Below are 7246 nucleotides of genomic sequence, written 5' to 3' on the forward strand. Positions count from 1 at the left end.
TCTGCCTGGGGCTGAATCAAAATGTGGTGTGTTGGTGCAGCACAGAGATAGGGTAGTTCATGGTTTGATGAGCAAGAGTTACATTTCTCTTGGCACGTGTTTTGCATGTGCATTTAATTTCTACAGTTTAGCTCACCTCCATTTTACTATCAGGAACTGATAATAAAAATTAAGCTTTTCTGAATATTTTTCTACCCCTGAATTGCCCACCTCTTTGCCAGTTTTCCTTTGCTATATTCTTCTTTGCCGTTCTCTTTAGATTATTTTCTAATAGTTTAGGTATTATATTGCTACTTTATCTTCTAATTTCTTGTTTTAGATCTCATTAGATTCTGTCTGGTTTTCTGTTATTACTTTCTCTCTTCTCAAATAACCTTTTCCCTTTTAGACCTCTTCATTTCTTTCGAAAGCAGCCTTAAAACCAATTCTGTGTAATTGGGAGCATCTCAAAATGCATCACTATCCACTCGGTGCTCTCAAAGTTCTGGCTGCTCTTATCAAAGAATTTTTAAGAAATTCTTTGAGAATTTTTTTTTCTTGTTGAGAAAGGCTGCTCTAAGCCGCACTGGTGCTTAGAGATGTTGGTAAGGATTCTTTTGTTTTTTGCTTCTTGCAATTCTCATTGGTGGTTTGGATCTCGCTGGCCATCACTGTTAGATGGGAGAAAGACAACTATAGCAGTGCAGCTGAGCATGGCCCTTTGCAGGAAAGTTAATATCCTGAGAATTAGTCATCCAGCAGTAACATAACAGCTAAAATATGCTCATGAGACCTGAATATTCTGAAACAGCTCTGCAAGCACCGTGTTGTGAGTCATACATGCTATAAAGCCCTAGGACAAGATAAAGGATTAAGCTACTGATTCATTCTGTCTGGGGCTGACACTTGCCACTCCGAGAATCTGAATAATCTCTGTCATTAGGCTTTGCAAAATGTAGCTGATGGCTGTTGTAGCCTTGATAGTCTAAAAATATAAAGGAGAAGCAGCACAGAGTGAGTGTCCTTTGTGAAGCAAATGGGCAGAGTGGCAGAGGCTGTGCTAGCTGTGTCTGAGGCTCTTGTTTGGTTCACTTCAGTTGGAGTTTAGAGTGTGTTACAGTGTTTGGATAGGGGTTTGGGCCTTGCAATGGTATGTTATAGCAAAAGGTAAAACAGGAATCCTGAGCTCTTCTGAAGTTCTGCTGAAACATTGTGCAGTGTCCTTCATGAGGCACTTTGCTTTAATTACTTCTGCTGTGCTTGTCTCTGTGCACTAACTAATCTCTAACCCTTGCTGGTTAATGAAGAACAGGCACCAAACCTTAAACATTCCTAATATTTTTATGTCTGTCTTGCAGGGATTTACTGCAGGAACAAAAAGCTCTGTGGAGCAATAGCACTAAACAAACCTTGACCTTAATTGCTTAATTATATATATGTATGTATGTATGTATATGTATATATGTATGTATGTATATGTGTATATATATGTGTGTATATGTATATATATGAATGTATATATAAAATGTATATATATACATACAGACACATTTTTGTATGTATGTGTGTATATATATATAAAAAGATATATAAAGTGCTTTGATCCCCTGAATCAGCACTATCATGCAAGTGCAGCCTTGCAGACAATGAACATAGGCACATCATTATTGGTTGCATTTAACATTTGATTCTACAAATATGGCTCCAGTTATTGCCAATGGAAACTGTTTATAAATGCAAACCCCAGATTGCATATCTGATTAGAGACTGAAACTGCAGTAAGTTACCAAAGAAAGCGAGAACATTTACTAGAAAGACATCTAGAAAAGACAAATTAAGTTTTGTGTTTTGTTTAGGGCTTTATAAAACAACTTAAACAAGATTTTAAACCAAACAAGGAAAAACACAACCCAAAAAAACCTAACCAAAACCCAAATCAAACATCACATCAAAATCCCAGCAAAATAAGGAGGCAAATAACCTCCCCAGGCCTGAAATGGCTAGAATTGACCATGAGTTTTTGCTGAACATTGGAAAAGTTCAGATTTTCCTTCATGATTTATGTGGCTGTGTGCCCAGACTGGAATGGAAGCGATGGAACAGACTGACCCTCTGGAGGAAAGCAAGGACTTGTGCTTGAGAGATGGAAACCAAGGGACTTTTCTGACAAATAAATTCAGCAAAGTACCTGAAGGTGTTGAAAGGCCAAGAGGGATGCCCCAAAAATGCCATCCTAAGGCTGCTGCTCATCGGGCTCGTACCTTGTCTCTGTCTCCATGTCTTCTGCTGGGAGGGTCATTGCATTTGGACACCTTTCTTTCCATGCATGGTGTTTTGCACAGCAGCCACTTAACCATGCCAGGTAGATAAGGAAAGTCACTTTAAATGAACTGCTCTGTTGCTGAGGTGTGAAAATAACTCAGTGTCTCACAAGTAGATGCATTCAGTTTGTAGGTAGTATAAAACTCATTGTGGGCTGGCAGGGAGGCTGCCTTCCATTTCCACTCTCTATGGATTAATCTCTGTGTGAAGACTCACCACTCCTACACATTATTTTTTGGGGAGATCTGGAACTTCCAATGCAAAATGCTGTAATTGTATTTTATGAAATAATAAGTTTTCACCTTGAAACCAACCAAAGCAGAAAAAAGCAGCCCAAGTGTACATTTTGAGTTGATAGCTGATTGTTTAATCTCCCAAGAGTCCATGTACTTGTGTTTTGCGGTTCCTCTTTCAATTACAGAAATAATTCTCTCTCCCAGGCACAGAGTTTGAATATTTTCCAGAGGTTTTAATGTCTTGAAGGCTGACAGAAATTATTTAACATTTTGAAGTCTCTTTCCAAAGCCAAGAGGGTATTTTAAGAGCCTGTAATAATTTTTATGGTCATGCTATATTGCCTCTTGTTTGAAAAATACTCTGAAAATGGAAGAAGTAGAAAAAGAAGATGTAGGTAACAAAGGAGACATAATTTTTTTATTTTCCTTGATTATTCCTTGGTTTTTTTTACTTTGGTACCTGGATAATTGAAAGATAGTGGAACTGTGGGGAGGAGGAAGATCAGGACAAAACCTGCTGCAGCAGCCTGTGAATGTCAGTTAATAGAAAATGTTCTTTGCTTTCTATGTTCATATTGACAGTAAGCTGGAACTTTGCCCTTACAAGATGTATTGTGATATATGTAGCTGCCCATTCTTTTTTGCAAGGACTTCTGGGCTTTTTTGGCACCTGTGTGCAAAGGTTTTAGCATGAGAAAGTGTTCATATGCTTAAGTCCTGATCATAGTGAAAGAGCAAGGAAATAGGACATGAAGTACTGATGTAAGGTGGTGTGCCTGCCCTGTTCCAGAGGAAGTCCAGGTTGTAATAACTAAAGGAGGCCTTTTCTCTGGAGATTTTATGGTGTTTGTGTGCTTTCTTGGGTGTCTCAAGCTAATGGGTATGTCTGCACTCAACATCAGTCTCAGCTGGTTGAAATATCTGGATATCACCACATTCCATAACTTTTCCACTGTCCTTCTTTCAGAGGTCCCAGTTTGTTCCTACAGCCAGATTGTCTAGGATGGGAGTTGAGCTTGAACAGGTATTGAGGAAGTGTCCTCTACCAACCTGGGTTACATTTTTATACTTCCCAAAACTCTCTGCAGAAGAGAATGGGTTTTTGCATGTGGTGTATAAATATTTCTGTGTCTTGTATGAATATTTTATAATCTCACTGAAATGGGGGGAAATAACTTCTGGTGAAAATCTCTGCTGAATGGCATTTAAATACATAGATACTTTGTTGATACAGAGATTTATTCCATAAAACATTGTTCTGTGTGGATTTTTTGTTGATGATATGAGTGGATGCTTAATCTGCTTTTATTACTGGCATTTAAGTTGTATTCTGAGATTTCAAAGAGTTTTGTCCCTGAAGTGTAAAATGCTGGATATGGCTCTTGCAATAATGGAGATCTTTTTCAGGACTGATTCTTTGTGTGCTCAAGAAAATGCTGGCAACAAAAAAAAATCTTGCTTTGAGACAAAACTATCAGAGGCTGTATGTATGCTTATAGATTTATTTTTTTCCTGTTTGCTTTGTCTGCTTACTTTAAGAGATGAGAAACTTTTTTTCAGTTTTGATATTGGGGAATTAGTTCAACCTTTTAGACAGCTGCCAAAAGAAAAAAGAAAGCCTGAGCTGTAAAATTTAAAAAGTGTTGCTAGAGGAATGGCTTTTTTGTGTTACCTCAGTATCATAGTGTTTTGCTTTTCCCTTATTGTCTCTGTGATGGTTAGAATAATAAATAATAATGATATTTTGATCTTACACAGTACTTTTGTCCATACATCTCAGAGAAGTTTATAAAAAAGAGGTTGGTGTTATTGCCCTGTTTCAAGATGGAGAAACATAGAGGTGAATTGCGTTTCTGAAGGTTATCCAATGTGAGAGAGCTGGCAGAGAAATTCCTGTCAGTGTCATTTTTCATTAGGAAAAGCTGATTCACTGAAACTGAAGCCTTTCATGGAAATTCATTAGTGTCCAGGAAACTCTGCATCTCCAGAAGCTGAGGAAAATGTCACATACTGTAGCAAGGAGCAGATAGAAGCCTGGTGGCAGGGGCATCTGCTATGGACAGGCAGGACCTGTGAGGTTTCACTTTTAGAAGTGCGGTGTAAAGAGATTTGAATCAGTCTCCCTCAAGGGAATATCCCTGTCTGTAGATGTGGAATGTTGCTTAGTCATCCCCCCTGTTGGACACAGCACAGCCTTTCCCAGACAGCTCAGCCAGCAGTGGGTCTGCTCAAGGGCTTCATTCTCCCCAAACCAGCTTCCATGGCTGATCCTTGCTGGGGGCTGGATTTTCTGTGCGTTAAGGAGTGAGTGGATTTTATAGCTCTCATATCTTCTGTATGTAGGGAAGACAAAAATAAAAAAAAAAAAAGAAAAATTCAGCTAAAAATTTTTCAGCCACGAAAATTCTCTTCTATGGGGCTGCCCTTTTTGAATGTGTTTATATTTCTGATTTGGTAACAGAAAGTTTTGGAGGAAGGGAAGGTGTGAGAACAGAAGGATAGATGGGCACAAACAGACTGTAAGGTCATGTATGATATTTTCCTCAAGAACCCCAAGCAGAGTCATCAAAGGGTATTGATTTTACCCTGACTCTTCTAAAAAACTTTGGAAACAGCAACCAACCAAATGTTCCACTTTTCAGTCCACTAACTCTGCTAATGATCTTGGGAAAGGGATCATGTTTACAAGCAGAGAGGGTGGTAGCTTTTTGCCAAGGAAAAGCTGAAAATAAAAATCCAGACTGAACCTCTCAGGTTGAGTGTTTCACATGGCAAATTCAGTCAGAGGAGAAAATACAAAGTTCAGACTGATTGTAAAGTCACTGTTGCATTTCATGTATGTAAGCCTGAAGACAAGAGAATATGTTTTACTCAAAAATGCTGGAGCAGCCTTTGAGCTTTGGGATAGCCAGCTGGGGGCAGCTTGACTCAACAAAGGAAAAACAAGATAAATAAAATGTAGGTACTTATTTTCAATAATTTAGATTGAAATACTGAAGAAGAGATATATTCTTGTGCAAGTTTTTTGCAAAAGTGTTGGCAGTCTCACATAAGAGAATTCTTCTCCAAGAATTTTTAGCAACAGGTGCCCATCACAGGAAAGTGCTGCTGACCCCACTTTTCCTTTTAAAAGATCCTTGCTATTACCCAAATCAGTAATAAACTGCCCAAGATTTGGTGTAACAGCCTCCCTGACTATGAACCTCATTATAACTTTTTTCCCCATTTTCAAAGTCCACCTCTGCTTCATCTTTGTCTTATATTTAAATCAATTGATGTCATGGGAGAGTATTACACAAATTTTTTAAAGAAATAATTGTGAAGCTGCATTAATCAAAGGAGTAGTGTGCTGAAGGAAATGTCAGGCCTATTAGCTTGTCAGCAATCAGTGGCAGAAAAGCTGCTTTCAGCTAGTTTGCATTGTTTCTTTGACACTAATTAACAGATTTGCTACATTTTAAAATATGATAAAAGGGAGAGGAGGGAAGGCCCCGTGTGTTGCTGTAGTGGGAGTGGAACAACAGGTCTGGCCCATGTGAGGAACTTTAAGACGGTTGTCCCGTGTCTTTTGTTGTTTGCAGTATGGGTGGTTCTTAGAAACTCAAAATCTTAAATAAGTTATAAGACAGGTGCCCCTTTTTGTTCAAGGAGGAGTTTTGGGTTGCATGGATAGATGGGGACAGCAGCAAGGGTTCAGAGCATGCAGTGATTTAGCCATGGGCTAGCATCTGACTGTGCCATCCGAGTGGGCACTGTGCCACTGGCCTGGCCTCAGCTGTGCCTGGGCAGCAGACAGGAGAATGCTCTTGCTTTGATTCATGTTCTCTCCCAGCCTCAGCCCTGTGGGAATGGCCTGGGCAGCGTGCAGAGTGCTGCCTGCAATCACCTCCTATAAGGAGACTAGAAACCTGTCTGTGATCCTGGGTGTTCCCTGCCCTTCCTATTATCAGAAACACCTGAGAGAAAGGTAAACTTTCCACCCTTTGTCTACCCTTGCAGTGGTTCATGCTCTAAGCAACTGAAAGACAGAATCCTGCATGGTTTTTGAGCCCCATGAGGAAGAAGAAATTCATGAGCTGTTTGGGTTTAGTGAGTTATTAGGGAAGCTAGTCCACTGAGCACCTCATCCATCATGGGGCTCTTCCCTCAGCCACTATTTAAATAAGATATCCACACACTGTCTCCCCAGTACTTCACCCAGTAATTCTCTCCCAGCAAAGCAAAAGAGATGTTTGGTGTTTGGTGCTTTACTTGGCTGTGGGAAAAGGCAGTGGCTACAGCTGAATGGGATCTTGTGCCGAGAAACAAAACAGCCGCTTCCCAGAAGAGCTCAGAGATGAGAAAAAGCCAAGGGTGTCAGTGAGTGGACTCTAAGGTGACTTAGAATCAGAATTAGGAATGTACTTGAGAAAGATAATGGCAAAATAATTTCACCACTCATTTTTCAGGCCATTCAGAGGTCTCTTGCAATCCTAACTTCTTTTTCCAGAAACTCTGGTGTATACAATATGTGAGCAAATGGGTTCCAAAATGAAGACAAGGTATTTTTTGTTCACCTTCATGGAAATACATACACACACATTGAAAACTAATAGTTCAGAGTTGAAGCAAATAATTTTGACAGTGAGAAAGTCACAATGAAATTCTTCCTTTGCCTCAGTTAGGACATAGTTATATAAATATTCCTTCAGAGTGAGGAGTAACAATTT

The sequence above is a fragment of the Parus major genome, chromosome 6, assembly GCF_001522545.3.
Source record: "Parus major isolate Abel chromosome 6, Parus_major1.1, whole genome shotgun sequence".
Classification (NCBI taxonomy): domain Eukaryota; kingdom Metazoa; phylum Chordata; class Aves; order Passeriformes; family Paridae; genus Parus; species Parus major.